Raw genomic sequence first — 17,880 nt, 5'->3', positions numbered from 1 at the left:
GGTGGACCAAGTCAATTTGGGAGTGGGCCAGGTCGGTTTTGAAAGTGGGGGAACTCATTTTTCGAATCGGGCCAAGTCAATTTTGGGAGTGGGCCACGACGGTTTTGAAGGTGGGTCAACTCCATTTTAGAATTTGGCAAAGCCAATTTATTGGGTCCGGGACATGACGTCCGGATTTCGCACTGCGGGCCGCAGCAGCTCCAGCACCGGGAAAATGACGCCATCACTTGGTCACGTGGGCTTTTGTACCATCGCATGCTTACGCCGGACGCCGCATTTTCCGCTTGATGACAGAAAGCATATAATGCTTTCGCATTAAAAATAGCAGGTGTTTCTATAAGTCATTCCCAGCCTGAAGCAACGCAGGGAAGTTTTGTCGCACCCAGATCAGCTAGGCAGTTTCCGAAGGCGCACTGAAGGGTCAAGGGTGTACAACTGTCCACCGAAAAGTCCCGCGCGTGCCTGTGACATTGTCAAGGTCTGATTCAGCGCGCGTAACTTCGTCTGTACTCGAAACGCTTTGTAATTACCTTTGCGTCGTGTGACTCCAGGTTTTTATGGAAAGATCCCGGCAACAGTCGCGCCGCTTTGACCACCTCGATCACGGAGCGCGTCGTTGAACGCGCCGAAAGCGCCACGTGTTGCCTCATTACAATGCGTGTGACGCAAGCCGTTTCGCCACAGGCGACGAGCAAGTTCCAGTGAAGGCGACAGCGCCTCTCTCATGAGCGTATCCAGAAGCGTTCTTTTCCTTTTATCGATTAGCGTTGCTCTAGGTTGACGTAGGCTTGACCCAGACGAAAGCAAAGCTGCCTTCGAAAACTCGGAGTATCCCGCTCCCTTCGGGCATCGCTAGCCTCTTCGAAGCCTATTACGATTTGATGGTTGCCAAGTTCTGCGTGCTGGCCGCAGTTCTTCCATGAGTGCTTTTTGAAGACTGTCAAACGGTAAGGTTCGCCGATGGTCTGATGCAAGTGAATGATTTTTGTATTGAACAGTTAGTAAGCGTTTAACATTGGAAATATCATTCTCCCTTACTACTGACTCTGCAGGCTCGTTGCATTTCTTTACGAAGACGGCTTAGAGCTATACAATAATAAATGCAGGCGTTGGTTCACCTAAACACTGCACACTTAAGCGGCTGCACAGACCGGTGCACGCGCGGTGAGGGGAAAGCGAGACAGTGTTATGTAAGTGAAGGAAGTGTATAGTTTACACGAAAGAGAGTGTCAGTGTCGCTCATTGTTTCAGCGAATTTAAAAAAAAATACGCTAAGAAGTAATATTACGTCCGCGTCATTGATAGCGTAGCACGATTCTACGTAGATAATAATTAGACAAATTCTACGAGGAATCTAAATTGGGGAAGCATCGAGTTTAGTCTGAACGAACGTTCAAGAAACAACGTAACAGGGCTGCATAAAGGGTAATCTTAGATAAACACGTTAAGCGACATGAGTGTCGGTTAGAAAGCTTTACCCTGCGTTCAGATCGCGAAATTTTATTCGATCTATAGATCCAATAGAGCTGCGATTACAGTTGCGTTAGAGAGGTCTTTTCATAAACAAGCGATGCGTTCCATACGTTGCCTTTTCGCGTGGCTGCCGTTGTTGGGTCGTTCGGTACCTCAGTGTACATGTTTGCGGATACACAAGTATATACAAAAGGTTATATGTGCACCGAATGCAGGTAGCAGCGAATGAGCATATATGTCCTCTGAATGCTAACTGACATTGTTGTGCAATTAAGCGCCCAGCGGTTCTGTGCAATAAAAAATAATTTCCTACATAAAACTTGAATACCTAAGGTCGCCTCATAGGTATCTCTAAAGCGCACCGACCTCTTAATAGTATAGTCCAATAAACTCAATAAATACTTGATTTTCTTGATCTCTGTTTCAATAGCTATTTGGTGTGTGGTATGCACTGGATGTGGGTTCGTTCTTGGCTAATCCTCCAGGGAGCGTATGGGCCTCTGTGATCCAAAATATAGAGAACCTTTTAATCTAAAAACATAGGCGTCTAACTTCTCCGTGCATGCACCTGTATTCCCCATTTCTCCATCGACAAGCATAGTACAAAACATTCGTCCTTGTAAACGTATTTTGGCGAACATACGCTTTGCGACTGAGACAACCACTGCCAGACGAACATTGTTAGATCGGAAACCCCGCCTACTGTATCAGTCTCTGTTTCACCGTCTCGCACTGAAACGGGGCGGTCAGATTGAAGCAGTTTATCCGAACGAGATGTTTTGTTTACGAAACGTCGTTTTATGCAATCAAGCACGAAAGTAACTTGAATGTCAATGCATTTCTGCGCAAATAATATTTCGTTACTGGCGTCATACTGAGGATTCGTTCAAAGTGGATCTGCCTTGCGAACTGCACGGCTGGAAATTGTAAATTGCAATATGGGTCATAAGATAATTAGTTAAAACTAATTAGTGAGCTTTTGTTAATTAGTTGATTATGCATTACAATTTGTTTGTGCAGGTACTGTCTTCCGCTTCGTGTAGACCACCTCATGAACTAGAATTGTGTTATCTGCCACAGTCAACCCTTAGGAATTTCGAAAGTGTTCGCTGGAACTACTTGTATATTCCACACCGTGAACGCGGCTAATAGTAGCCGCATGGGCCTTGTCTTTAAAGCGATTAGCGGTCGGTTCAAGGTCCAGGCGCGATGAGGGCTGATGGTTTCGTGTGCGCTGTGTTGTCATTGCTTAGTTCGCGTTAAGTGAGAGGCAGCATGAACGTCGCTCGCTGCTGCTGCCTCTCTTCATTCATTACGCCAGCTTTCTGACAGCGAGTATCCGTGGTATCGAGTGAGATGTGTTCGTGTTTGCCTGTGCGTGCGTGACAGCATGTTTGTTAAGTTAGCCTGTAAGAAAATGTTTGCAGCAATGTACCTCGTAAAACTACTAACACCCGCCGTGGTTGCTCAGTGGCTATGGTGTTGGGCTGCTGAGCACGAGGTCGCGGGATCGAATCCCGGCCACGGCGGCCGCATTTCGATGGGGGCGAAATGCGAAAACACCCGTGTGCTTAGATTTAGGTGCACGTTAAAGAACCCCAGGTGGTCAAAATTTCCGGAGACCTCCACTACGGCGTGCCTCATAATCAGAAAGTGGTTTTGGCACGTAAAACCCCAAATATTATTATTATTATTATTAAAACTACTAACCTAACTTCGTATAGCGGTATAATAATTTGACATCACAATCAATGCTTCACCTTTCAACGAAGCATTGATTGCGATACCGGAGTCCCGCGAAACACCTCGAAATGCAGCGAAGCTGTGGCTTTCTTTATAATGCGTAGCATATTTTGGCTAGGTAGTCTGAGGTGATATTCTGCTTCGTTTTGTTAGTCCGTCTGCTTCGTGTCAAAAGAAGCCGTAGTGAGATCTGGACTTGCGTTGGTGAATTTTCTTGAATACAAAAACTTCCGTACGCCTACCGCCACTTCTGAGCCCGAATGTCTGACGGGATATTTGGTAACAAAGCCACCGACACATCAAGGAAGTTTTAAACAAATATTCTGGAGTGCAGGGGATGTACTAAACTTGAAGCCGGTCGCCGTCATTTTACTAGAGGAATCGATTAAGGCTAGCCTTTGGCTTAGAACAGGAAGCGTTTTTTCTCACGTCTAATGTATTTCACAAGGCCAATTTTGCCGTAGAGATGCTTCTCGAAGAGTGTGTCTGTGTCGCTAGTTTTAGGATGAAGCTTGAAGGTCTTGAGGACTTCTGCGAGAGATTAGGATGTCACTACTCAACCAATTGCTATATTTTCGCCCGAAACAAGAATCTATTGTTCTCCAATAAGCCTAAAATTTATATTAAAAGATCAATGCTAGTTGAACTGTGGCTGGTCCCAACCTAGTTCAGTACGTTTTCAGTCGTGAAGTCAGAGGCAAGCGCTGGCTTCACCTCCGCTGGTAAGAATGGGCGAAGGCTGCCACTCCAGAATTTGTTTAGAACCTCCTTGCGACAGGCATCCGCCCAAGGAGGTTGTGAAAAAATTCTAGAGTGGCAGCACTCGCCCATTCTTACCAGCGGAGGTAAAGCCACCGCTTTCCGTGACTTCACCCCTGAAAACGTGCTGAACTAAGTTGAGTGCAGTCACAGTTTCACTAGTTTTGATCTTTTAATATATATTTTAGGCTAATTGGAAGATAAAAATATCTGCAGATCCCACGCAGTCTGGCAATTGATGTAAGCGAAGCTTTGTATGTTGTTTGCTTTGACTGACGCTAATTAGCGGTGATGTTGGCGGCGGATGTATGATTTCTTAAGTGTTTAGAGTAGTTTAGAGTATACGAGAGTGGCTAGTTGACGTTAAACGTTACCTTGCGTGCAGCACTGCTGCTTGCCCGCGTAGCACACAGATCACAAAGGGAGACCTATTTGCCTAAGGCGTGTGTGTTGTTCGCAATGTCTGACAGGGTCAACTGAGCATTATCATTCCTTGACATGACACATCGCATTGTGGCAGAAGCGTCAAACTTTAATTGAATAAGGAGGCTGTACGTAATTCAATAATTATTATAAGTGTATCTATACATTGTATACGCGTCTTTCGGGTCGGGGTGTCCTCGACGCTGAGTGCACGGTTTGTAGCCATTTAGCTGGCACGTGTTTACGTGCTCATTTTGCATACGTGGTCAGCACGCTGTTGAGACGCCCGCGTCAAGCGCTCTCTTCAGGCTATGGACGATTGTACTGTTTACGCTATTACACCACAGCACGCGACCTCCACTGCCCAGCATCTGTACTTTTGTAGCATAGGAAAGCAAGCACAAAGCGTGTCATACGCACAAATTGTGAGACGCTATCGTGGCCTCACCGTTCGGGATAGATGGAAGGATGGATGCAATGAGCTTCCCCTTTGGAACGGGGCGGTGGGTTGAGCCACCAAGCTCTTACTATTATACTGCATAATTTCCTACCTATGTTAAAAAAAAAGGAAAGGAATGAAAACCGTGATGAATTCCCATAACCAAACTTTCTAAACCCCCATTGTGAACTTCGTTTTTGCACACATCCCTTGTTTGTCGTTTCCATACTTTTCTTCCACCAATCTCCCAATTGCCTCTTCCTAATCTCTACTGCGGACATGTTTACTTTCCCCCTGCTCTCGCTTAAACCAAGGGCTTCAAGGAGGCCGGAGATGCCTAAATCGACCGCTGGGCAGATATCTTCACGTTTTAATAAAACGTGCTCCATTGTTTCCCTAGCTTTACCGCAGCATGCACATGCTTCTTCTTCCTTCTTATATCTCGCTTCATCAGTGGGCGTTCTAAGGCATCCTGACCTCGCTTCGAAAAGTATTGAGCTTCCCGTTGAGTAGTCATAAATTGTTTCTTTCCTGATTTCATTTTTCCCACTAAAGTAGTTACTTATAGCAGGTTTCTTTTCCATTGTCGCCACCCATAAGATTGTCTCAGTCTCTCTGACCCACCACTTGATGTTTTTTGTTGCCATGTTACCCGCCATGCATCTCGCATACTTGCTGGTAAGCTTTCTAGTTCTTTTCCTCCACTGTGAATCAATGTTCTTCCTGCAAAAATACCTCAAAATTTTCCCAGACCATTTACTTTCTTCCATATTACTCAGTCGCTCTTCATAATAAATTTCACTGTGAGCTCTCAATTCAAAGCCCGTGTCACCCTGCACAGCTTCATTTGTAGTCTTGTCGTGAGCGCCCAATGCGAGGCGTCCCAGTGACCTTTGGTTGTCATCGAGTCCTCATTGTACCTCTGATTACAAGCAGACAACCGCATTTCCAAAAGTAAGTCCTGAAAGCATTACACATTTCCACATACCCCGAAACACCTCGTGCCTATTGTATCCCGATTGCGCTCTGTGTTTTATTATGGCCGCATTTCTCATCCCAATTGCCGTTATTATTTCTTCCCATGTTTCCACATATCTATCGCCTTCGTTTAACCATATACCAAGGTATTTATATTCTTTTAGCTGAGGTATTTCCTGGCCCTGAATTGACACTGTCTGTTCATTGTTTTCCTTTAATGTCATAACAGCTAATTTTTAATGCAAAATTTCAGACCTGAAATTCTCGCATTCCTGTCCACAAATATCGACCAGATGTTGCAGATCACTTTGCTTGTTAGGTAGGTACACATTGTCGTCCGCATAAAACAAACCTGAAAGCTGCTGCGCTACTACTGTACCCGATCAAAAAAAAAAAAGAATGGGCGAGTTGGTACGGAAGCATGGATAAATTCAGAGCGCTAACTACTGGGACACAAGCTAAGGAACAAGAAAAGACAGGACGCGGAGCTTAAATGAAAGTTTATTGGGAAGGTTAGATATTATATAAAGTCAGCATGTCCTATGTCATCACGCGTCATTAAACGGCATAAAAAAAAAGGACGGTTTCTTGATGTTAGGTCACCAAAAAATTTCCACGTGTTAGGTCATATCTGTCACAACCTACATTTTCTTGTTCCTTACCTTGTGTCCCAGCAGTTCGCGCTCTGAATTTAGCTGTACTGTACCTGCTTCTTTGTATGAGAGGTTCAACCCGATATTACTTTCCTCTAGCGCCCTTTCCATCTTCACCATGTACAGTCGCGTGCAATATGACTTGCAACACCTTTGTTCGTGATCGAAAGGGCAACACCTTTGTTCGTGGTTGAAAAGGCTCCAAGACTGAGCGGCGTCTCGGACATGCGAAATAGGGGTTCAATGAATAACACTAATTGAAGCTGTCTTTAGGTCTGGAACTTACCCTGTGTCTGCGCAGCCGTACAGTCTTGAAGGCCCTTCGACCACGGGCACCGGTGTTGCAGGTCATATTGCACGCGACTGTACATCATAAACAGCCGTGGGGATAAACGCCAGCCCTGCCTCAGTCTCTTGTTGATGTCAATTTTCTCCTCGCTCCTCATCCCTTCCCATTCAATGCAAGCGGTATTTTCTAGGTAAATCTCTCTAAAAAGCTGCATACAATCGTCGCCCAAGCCTCCCCCTCCCGAAAATTCCATAAAATGTTGCGGTCTACTTTGCCATACGCTTCTGTAATGTCTAAAAAAACATAGATGGATGGATGGATGTTATGAGCGTCCCCTTTGGAACGGGGCGCTCTTGCTATGCAAGCAATGCGCGGAGGTGAGCAACATCTGGTGGTGTTGCAAGAAACCCAGCGGCGCGCGCAAGCAAGGCCACAGCAGCAGCGCCCGGAAAGTCGGGAGAAGGGGGAAAGGGAGCTCCGCTTTAATAGATTCTTGTTTCGGGCTAAAATATAGCCAATTGGCTCAGTAGTGATATCATAACCTCTCATACAAGTTGCCAAGACCTTCAGGCATCATCCTAAAACCAGCGACACAGACAAATACATCGAGAAGCAGCTGTACAGTAAAATTGTCCTTGCGAAATAAATTGAAGGTGAGAAAAAAAAAACACGCTTCGTGCTCTCCGCGAAATGCTTACGTTAATCAATTCCCCTTGCAAGATGGCTTTGGCTGCCTTCAGCTTTATGAAATCATCTCCACCGTAGCATTTTTCTCTGTACCTCCTTGCACCCGCCCAAAGACCAAGCCCCGGATTTTCATGCAATAATTACTAGAGGGAAGTGGGGCGCTAGTGTCTACGGGAGCTGCGAGCGGGGTGGTTCAGATAGCATGGGAATGATGGGTGAGTACATGGGTTGGCCCAAATTTTGTCCTTCTCGCTTCAAACGAGTTTGTGACTTTGTATGCTCATTTTGAACCAATGTACGGTATAATAAATAGCTAAATGCACATTATTAAGCTTGTATGATTGCAGGATTTGAGCCCAGGATCTCTAGCACAGAAGCCCACCATCAAAACCATTACGCCAAAGGCGCATGTATGGACACGCGGCATAGAACGCCCTTATAAATTTCTCACTGGCAATCAATTAAGCGCGTTTCCCTTTGGCCCCGTCGACAGGTTCAGCTGCAATTAGTAGCGATTGGGCGAGTTCGCAGAATCTTCTGCACGTCAAAAAGTATACATTGCTCTGCAATATCGGGCAATGTAGGCAGATAAAGCATAGTAAACAAAGTCACAAGAACGCCTGAATCCAGGAGCACCAAGATCGGACAAATCCGTGTACTATATATACCGATAATACCCATCGTTCCCCATGGTGGCTGAACGATTTCAGTGCCAGAGCTGGCTGTCGTAATAACTGTATGAGATTATATGGTCCAGTTAGCATAGGAGGGATTAAAAAATTAAATTATGGGGTTTTGCGCGCCAAAACCACGATCTGATTATGAGGCGCGCCGTAGTGGGGGACTCCTGATTAATTTTGATCACCTGGAGTTCTTTAACGTGCGTCTCAATCAAAGTACACGGGTGTTTTTACATTCCGCCCCCATTGAAACTCGGCCGCCGTGGCCGGCATTTGATCCGGCGACCTCATGCTTTGCAGCGCAACACTAAAGACACTAAGCAACCGCCGTATATTTGCCCAAATTTCGTCCTTCTGGCGTCAAACCGCGTCGTGACTTTGTCAACTCATCGCTTTAAACGAACTATTATTTTACAAATAGCTCAACAAACGTCGTTAAAACTGACCGACGGCACGGTTAGAACACGCGACATCTAGCAGAAAAACCCTATATTGAAACCATTACGCCAAGGGCGCATGCATTGGCAAGTGGCACAGAACACCGTAATGAGTGCATCGTGGGCAGGTGAATGCGTTGAGACGCTTGGCATGTTTCGATTTCGCTTTAGCGAGGCGCAGTTAGAACGAAGGCGATAGCTTGAGGGCTCAAAACTGCGGGAAGCTTCCGAACAGGACGCGTTGGAACGCAGGCAAGCACGCTGGCGGGCAAATTACGCCGGGCAAAAAGCGCTACTGCAACATTTCTTTCGTTCACCAAACACAAGATTCGTAGCACGAACGAAATTAATGGGGAGATCGTCATCGTGTTCGTGGTGCTTTTTGGAGTTGCTTATCTTTCGAAATACGGCAGTCTTGGTTTAGAGGGTAAAGTACATGCTTCACAAGTACTGATTACAAAAAACAAAAAAAGACAATAAATATGCTAAGCGCTTTATGAAATTTTACCTGTTGGGAGTTTCTGCCCTTCCTTTGTTTATTGTGAGCCATAAAAGTTGTGCGTGCTCTCATCTTACAAGTAAAACTTTCTCTTTCTTCACTTGTGTCCCCGAGGCTTTGAAACGTGATGCTATCGAGAGATTATAATAATATTTGGGGTTTTACGTGCCAAAACCACTTTCTGATTATGAGGCACGCCGTAGTGGAGGACTCCGGAAATTTTGACCACCTGGGGTTCTTTAACGTGCACCTAAATCTAAGCACACGGGTGTTTTCGCATTTCGCCCCCATCGAAATGCGGCCGCCGTGGCCGGGATTCGATCCCGCGACCTCGTGCTCAGCAGCCCAACACCATAGCCACTGAGCAACCACGGCGGGTTATCGAGAGATTAGTGGAGCATGTTAAGATACCTTACAGGACCCCGAGGAGGTTGCCTCTTGCGGTGCATTCCATGCAGAAGTGGAATGAATGCAACACAAGAAATGTAGCGCAGCGATGATTGCATTAAAAAAAAAAGATCTAGAAATGCAATCGAGGGGAAGGGCATTGCACAACGTGAACAATGAAGTAGTAGCAGTGAAAACAGGCAAACAGAACAAATTGCGCGCGGTCAGTTGTGTGAAAAATTGTGAACGAACTTCTAAGCAATTATAGGAGGTAGAACCATATTTTTAAGTGTCAGAAGTGAAACCGAACTCTCAATGCCTAGCTTAACCTGGTTCCTGGCCAAATCGAAATCGGCTTAGCGCGCTAAAATGAACATAACATATTATTTATTCTTAGGGGCTATACGGCAACCTTGAGCGGAATGTAGATGCTCTGAAGCATCATTTCGCTAAGGAGAAGTAAGATTACGTGATACTCTGCTACAGCCGTCGTGAAGGCACGCATGACGCAGTGCTAGTTTGCCAATTTCTTATTCCATTGAGCGCGCAGCCTTGACAATCATGCGACAAGCCTCGCGTTGCACGTGCCTTAATGACGCACTTGCGTTGAGCGCGTTGCTCGATTTCTCTCCCTGTCCTGGCAGTCCCGCGGTCTTGGGCAAGTCGCGACGGCACGGGAATGCCTAATCGAACGAGAGAAAAAGAAGAAAACGAGGTGGAGGGAAATAGAACGGACAGAGAACGGAGACTAAGTATTAGCGACAGGCGCTTTCACTTGACGAAGCGCGGGGATGGGACGCGCAAACGAGTTACGGTGCAACTTGTTACCTCTTGTATAAGGAACCTGCTCAGCCTTGCGTTTTAAACGACCGGCGGCTATTCTGCTTTGTTTTTTTTTGCGCACCTTCACCCGGCGAACTGTTTCTCTTGTAGGACTGTTCTAAAGGTATTTTCCTGTTTTAGCGACGGTGAACGGCAAGAAACTCTGCCTGAAGTGTGAGTTAAGAGTCTATATTTTTTTTTATAGGACGAACCACTGCCCTGGAATACAAATTACGCCACAGTATTACACAATGCTACTGGTGAACACAGGCGTCGAACCCTACTACAGGGTCGAGTCAATCTACTGTTCCTACGTTTATTAACGTGCATTCCAGAGCTACTGCTGCGGCTCCCGTACACCAGGAAATGTACAAATCTATTGGCGTCGCATGCGCAAGATAACTGTAATAATCAGATGAAAAATGCTCATCGACGGAAAGCAAGACAGTCTTCGTGGTACAATATATGTAAGTTAGTTTAACATGAAAGCGTGATAGCAGAGCCGTCCAGGAAAATCAAATGATCTAGACTGAAAAAAAAGAACTAGCGAGGCTGTGTGGATCGTGGCAAGGAAAACAAGATTAATTGATTAATTGTCAGCTTTACTTGTGAAAACCACGATATGGTTATGAGGCACGCTGTAGTGGCAGAGTACAGATTAATTTGAGCCACCTGGAGGGCTCTTAACGTGCACCCAATGCATGATACACGGGCGTTTTTGCATTTCGCCTCCAAAGAAATGCGGCCTCCGCTCCCGGGTCTTGACCCCGTTATCACAGGCTTATAAGCGAAGCGCCATAGCCACTCAGCCACCACGGCGGGTAGTGAAGGCAGGATATACGAAAGTGAGCTGTTCCCCGGTGTAAAGTGCCCGACGTCAACAATTGCTATATAGTTTGCAGTTACTATTCACGGCGGTGGTGCATGCGCTTGCACTCTACGCATAGCTGCGTCAGCCCCCACCAGAGGACAAGCTCACACTTTCAAAAATATTGATATAGGATCACCGTATTAACTCAGTGTGCCCAAATGACGTGCATTCTGTTATTGTAACATACAGCGTTAAGTAAGACAACGGTTCCCTTGGAAGTGATCAACTGTGCACGTAGTGATAAATGGAAGCTTCGAACTAGAGCCCGTGTTTCAATAAATAGCTTGTCTTCGTCAAGGCGACAACTTCCGCCATCTTTTTAGATTTTAAGAAAGCGCTTGACTTAGTTCCTCCTTCGAAACTAATTCATAGACTGCGCAACGTTTGTCCGCGTGCTTTTAGAATTAATCGGATTGCTTCTTACTTAAATCGCCTTCAGTTTGTCCGCGTCGATGGTGTTTACTCCCAGGAGCTACACCTATTAGTTCGGGGTACCTCAAGGTGATTTACTGGAGAACTTTTTGTTGGGCTAGTTGGTGCATATTACTGAAGTACTATAGCGCCAAACAGACGACACAAGAAGAAGAGACACGGACGAGCGCTTAAGCGCTCGTCCGTGTCTCTTCTTCTTGTGTCGTCTGTTTGGCGCTATAGTACTTCAGTGATTTACTGGGTCCACTGCAGTATTCGTAATATACTAAATCGCCTATGCACAGCCTTAAAATATACGCAGCCCTAAATTGGGGTGCCATTGTGCCGTACGAACCGGTACAGTGACTCATTCATCCCTAGGACGAGCACGGACTGGAATCGCCTTCCCGCATCAATCGCACTCATCACCGACTCCAGCAACTTCAAGACCGCTGTTCAGAATGACTTTTGTTAATATTTTTGTTAATACCTTTGTTTTTATTTTTACTGCATTACTTCTTCTTTTGACTCCCTTTCTGTAACGCCTTCGGGCCTTGAAAGTACGTGAAATAAATAAATGAATAAATATATTAACGACAATGTTGAAGTCACAGATGGGCCGCTTCAGATCATATCGTTTGCTGACGATTATGTTTAATTTAATGAAATCAACAGCTGTGAGCGTAAATGTATCCTTGACTGTAATCTCATTAACATTTTATCATGAAGCGCTCAATGGGCTATGAAACCTCACCCTCATAAATAAGTTTCTTTGAGAGTAGCAAGAAAAAGAGGCAGTCCGTTCTTTTTTACAGTTTTCAGTGCAACAACTTTCTGAAGTTATTGATTACAAACTCCTAGGCGTAACGATAACTAGCACTCTCGGTTGGAACGCGCGGAGTGATCAAATCTGCGCATGGTAATTCTGTAAACTTGGTTTTCTTAGCCACAAACTAAAATAAGTTCCTGTAGAAGCTCAGTTACTAACTTACACATCGAATATAAAACCAGGACTTGCGTACGCGTGCACTATCTGGGACGCATACACTGGGAGTAACACAGATGCACTGGAAAAATTCAACGCAAGGTGGTTCGCTTCATGTTTTCCAGGTATCGTAGAACTGAATCTATGACTCATCTAATGAAAGCATTCGATAGCACTACATTAAAAGGCGATGAAAAATTCAGCTAACTGTATTTTTTTTTATCAAATATGAAAAATGGTCCCTTCGCCCCTATATAACGCTATTGAGATCGCGACTAACAAGACATTGTCTTGTAGAATCACTAACTCCCATCAGCCTCAAAACCTGCTTCTTTATATATTGATTCTTGCCTCCTACCCTCTCTGTAGCTAGCAGCTTACCTCTGACAACGCTACACACTCTATTGCCAAAATTAAGCCTCAACTTGTCACTGCTAAAATATTCTTTTGTTTCGAGACACGAAGTTTATTTGCAATCTCATTAGAAAGAGCGTCACTAAATATTCAGTACTTGCGTGCATTTTCACAGCAGGCTTGTTTGCATATTTACCTTTGTACAACTATTCCATTTTGACGGTCTATTTTTATAGTTACTAAGGCGAAAGTATTAAGTGGGTCATATACCCCTGATGGCCTTCAAAACGCGGCGTTTGGTACAGAAAGTCATGTGAGCTCGCCTCACACAGGCACGCGTTCGTGCCACTGCTGGCGCGTTCGTCGTCGTGTTATTCCACAGCTGGCTCTATACCGCTCCATCATGCACAAAAAAGCCAGGTTAACTAAGACAGCGTTAATTCAGCCACTCGAACCCACGACCTTCGGTAGAAGTCGTAGCCTAGAGTTTATGCGGAAGTCGAACCCACGTCCTTTGGTGTTAAGGCAAGATGAATTAATACCGTGTTAATTAAGCCACTCGAACCCACGACCTTTGGTGGGAGAAAGCAAGTAGTAAGAAGTAACAACTCATTAGAATGAGAATGCGAAGTAATTTAATGAAGGTCTCTTCAGGACGCAGGCTTTCGCCTTCACCCTCTTTGGCGTATGCCAAAGCGACTGTCAATTTTTTTGTGTTTGTCCTACTCCATGCCGCTCCTACAAGTGCCATTTTCTGATTTCCAGTATTCTTGCAAATAAATAAATAAAAATTCGACACCATATTACCCTCCTGTAATGCGTGAAGGCTAAATAAAGCCTGCTCCATGCTTTGTAATCGGCCGTCTCGCATCGTCACGTTGCCGCTTTCCCAGTTCGGATTCTTCGGCTCGTTTTCGACGCTTAGCTGCACCTGGGCGCGCCCTTATAGCGGGGTCATACTCGCACCAACGACGTTTCTCTTCGACTTTACTTTGTATCCTCTCAGCAGGCGAATGAAATGGGTCGTGTTCTCCCTGTTGTATGGGTTATTGCAATGAATATGTGAACTGTTCGCTTCACTTTGCTGAGCGCTTGTAGCCTCAGCCTTACGAAGGTATGAGCCATTGCACTGTTTGCTTGCTTACGGAGTTATGAGCCATTAAGAAGGTGACGTTCTTTTTTTCTTTACAACTAGACTACACGTACTCCACGTTTTTATGCGCTGTATGCATGATTTCAATGAATGTTTGCAGTGTACACTTCACTTTGCTGAGTTATTGTAGCCTCTGCATTACCAGAGAGATGAGCCATTGAATTTTTCGATTGTTTCGAAGGGGTACCAGCCATTGGCAATGACGATAGTTTTTTCACCACTGGAGGGGAAGACACGTTTTTGTGTATAAGTTTTTTGTGTATGGTACCGCTGGACCGGACGACGGGTTTTTTTTTTTGTGGTGTGAGCCATTGTAATGAGCCATTCAAATGGTCCCTAAACAAACTCCGATGTGTTTTAAACATTTGAAGTAGACACGCGCATAGAGTGCAAAATGCACTCACGGTCAACGATGGCCAACGCGGACGCCCACGCTACGCGCCGCCGGCGCGCGACAAAAAAAGCAAAAAAAGAAATGCAATCCCGTGGTCCTCTACGGGTCATTCCGGTATCCCCAGAGCTCATTATGACGTCACCAGGACGCATCTGGTGATGCCACCAGGGCCAGACACTGTCGACTGGTAGAACGACCTACATCTTCTATAGCCTGCAAGCAGGTGCGTGCGCTCCCTGCTCTTCGTTGAGTTGCGCGCTTGTGCGCGCTTGCGGATTGCTAACTATACCGCCCGCAACGCGATAGAGAGAGAGAGAGAGAGAGAGAGAGAGAGAGAGAGAGAGAGAGAGAGAGAGAGAGATGAATACAGGAAGGCAGGGGTGTGAACCAGTCAAGGGTCTCGTTGGCTACCCTACGCTTGGGGAAGGGAGCCTCCAACGCAAGTGCCAAATCACTCACGTTCTAACACAGCCGTGCTTAGCGGTCTGACTGGCTGCGCCAACAGAGTCCGACAGTGTTTTGCATTGGCCAAAAGGCATCCACGTGCGGTGCTTGGTTGCAAAAGCGCTGACTGTGGACTGGAAAAAAAAAAAAAACGAAACGACGCGACACCGGCTGCCTCACGATGACGCCTTGCGCAATGCCTGGCGCGCAACACGCGTGCGCGCAACACCGGGATCTTAGCGGCACGCTTCGCAGGAGCACCGACCGGCACAGCAGCAACAGCGGGTAGCCGATAAACGCGGAGTCGCGGTAACCGCAAGTGGACACTGTTCTGAAAAGCGCGACGACGGTGACACGCGTCACGTGACATGCGGAGGAGCACTCGGCGAGGACGGGAGGCCAGTCGACGAACGGAGCGTAGCGTTGTAAAGAGTGAAACGAGCGATGGCCGCGTTTCGCACAGCAAACGCGTTTAACTCCGCTATTACGACATCGTATAAAGATATTCTCGTGGCTACCTGTTCGTTGCAGACTCCTGCACCAACGCAACACCACAACTAATTTCGTCCTCTGGGCGGTTTAGGGGCACTTTAACTCTGTAATGCCTAAACACAGTTCCACATCAACGAAAATTGGAACGAATAGTGGACATTTACTTCTGGCCATGGAGAGTACATTTGTAGAATAAAATGAAAGAAGCGTTTTTTTTCAGTATGACCTAATTACTGCACTAAATAATAATTTAACAATTAGCTTGTTAAACTATTAACAACTGAAACTTCACTCCAGCATATCCATAACGAAATTATGTTTTGCTTTAAGTTTCCGGTGCTTAAATCCCCATTTTTGAGGCGACAAACTCTGTGTAGCATATATGATATTTTGCGCATTACAGGGTTAATTAAGGCTTTCGCCTTAATAAACTGCTAATGTGCAGCTCCCGCCTAGCCCTTGGCCCCTACACCACAGGCGAAGACCAAAAGCATGCACTAAAGAGTAAGATGTAAGTGAGGGACCTCATGTCGAACACAAGGGACTAGTTCGAGAGTTATTTAGATAGAGATGTACCAGCGGCGACACACGTAGTAAAAGAAAAAAGACAGAAAACTATAAAAGTTCTATGAAGAAGCACTAAGTGCACCACTTCATCATCATCATCATCATTATTATTATTATCATCATCATCATCAGCCTGGTTACGCCCACTGCAGGGAAAAGGCCTCTCCCATACTTCTCCAACAACCCCGGTCATGTACTAATTGTGGCCATGCCTTGCCTGCAAACTTCTTAATCTCATCCGCCCACCTAACTTTCTGCCGCCCCCTGCTGCGCTTCCCTTCCCTTGGAATACAGTCCGTAACCCTTAATGACCATCGGTTATCTTCCCTCCTCATTACATGTCCTGCCCATGCCCCAATTTCTTTTTCTTGATTTCAACTAAGATGTCGCCATTTAATTATAAGCAAAGAAATTGGAGCACAAGTGTACCGGCCTTGCCAAATTTTGGCGAAAGAAAGCGAGAGAAATACACTAAATATAATGAAGCTCTACCTGGTGAAATGGATACTAATATTAAATTTAAATAATGACCGATCGAAACGTACAAACGTTGTTCGCAGTAAGTCTTATTATCCTGGCATATGATTATCATTGTTCTGACTATGTGCAAGACATCAAAAAGTAAAGGGCTGATCCGTACGCTCTTGCCGCTTTGAGTAACTGATTCCAGAGTTTCCAATTCAAACAGTGATGCATAGATGCTGGTCGCGGTGCGTAGAACTTGTGTACGAGACATGACTCTATCCATATACTGTTTCTGGAAGAACAAAAGTTTATTATAGAATTTAAATCTATGTTCTCAGAAATGGTGACCCAGATGGATGAATTGTTCAGTGTCTGCTTTGGAGAGCTTCTTGACTGTATCCGTGCAATGCCTATTTTAACTTACTTTCATAGGCTTTCCTGTATTGCCCTTAGATGCCCTGCGGAGAAAACTCGCGTGTTATTAGACAGCTTTAGTAGGCGTCCACAGCGGCTGCGTGGGCAATATGCGAGGGAACTGCATGCATAAGCAAATAAATTTTTCATCAGACCTGTTTTAGTAGCGTTGTCCATGTTTGCAGCGATATCGACAACTCAAGAAAGTTTTGCCTTGATTGAGCGTGTTTCCTGGCTCCTCCTCCAAGAACCTTCACAAAATACGGAGTAATTTTGGTTCAAGCCATGTCGTAGTATTTTGTTGTCTACCGTGTTTCGCCCTGTCCAAGTCATAGAACATATGAACACAGAACATTCTTGGAAGATATTTGGACCAGGAACAACGTGGAATAAAGTCCCCACTCTAAATTCAAATTAAATTATGGGGTTTTACGTGCCAAAATCAATTTCTGATTATGAGGCACGCAGTAGTGGGGGACTCCAGAAATTTCGACCACCTGGGGTTGTTTAACGTGCACCCAAATCTAAGCACACGGGTATTTCCCCTTTCACCCCCATCGAAATGCGGCCGCCGTGACCGGGATTCGATCCCGCGACCTCGTGCTCAGCAGCCCAACACCCTAGCCGCTGAGCAACCACGGCGGGTAAGTCACTACTTTGTAGGTCTATGAAGCCACGCCGATAACGTGACTGAAAGATGCCGCCACGCACAACCACTCGCATCGTTAACTCATAGCGCGCGCCATTTCGCGAAATATTTTACGTTCCTGCCAGCAACGAGGTCTCGCGAAAGTGCACCGCACAATCCTGCAAAGCTGGCACACAATCGAGAGATGCCTGTGTCAGTTGGCAGCCCCAAACATTGCGGTTAATTTCTACGCATATGCACTCCTGGTATGTGCAACTGTCTTGCAGAGAGAAGGTCGGTGTGTATGTTAAACTAATAATTCACTATACAACAGCTTTTTTTTAAATTCAAGAAACGAAAGGCATACACCGGTATGTTTTTAGTGTGTCGGTAGTGAAAATGCTCATGCTCAGATCTCTTTGCAGCAGCGTCG

At 45.6% G+C, this 17,880-nt stretch overlaps 1 protein-coding gene across 1 annotated transcript in view; it reads left to right on the top strand.

Moving 5' to 3' along the window:
- Nucleotides 1-788: 788 nt before the first annotated feature.
- LOC142578385 (putative fatty acyl-CoA reductase CG5065) overlaps nt 789-17,880 on the top strand; it is a 66,767-nt gene continuing 49,675 nt past the window's right edge. Inside the window, exon 1 of the mRNA XM_075687780.1 lies at nt 789-947. The gene's annotated coding sequence lies outside the window, so the exon portion shown is untranslated. The remainder of the gene's footprint in view (nt 948-17,880) is intronic.

Source organism: Dermacentor variabilis, chromosome 4, assembly GCF_050947875.1.
Source record: "Dermacentor variabilis isolate Ectoservices chromosome 4, ASM5094787v1, whole genome shotgun sequence".
Taxonomy (NCBI): domain Eukaryota; kingdom Metazoa; phylum Arthropoda; class Arachnida; order Ixodida; family Ixodidae; genus Dermacentor; species Dermacentor variabilis.
This window is presented reverse-complemented; position numbering and strand designations above follow the sequence as displayed.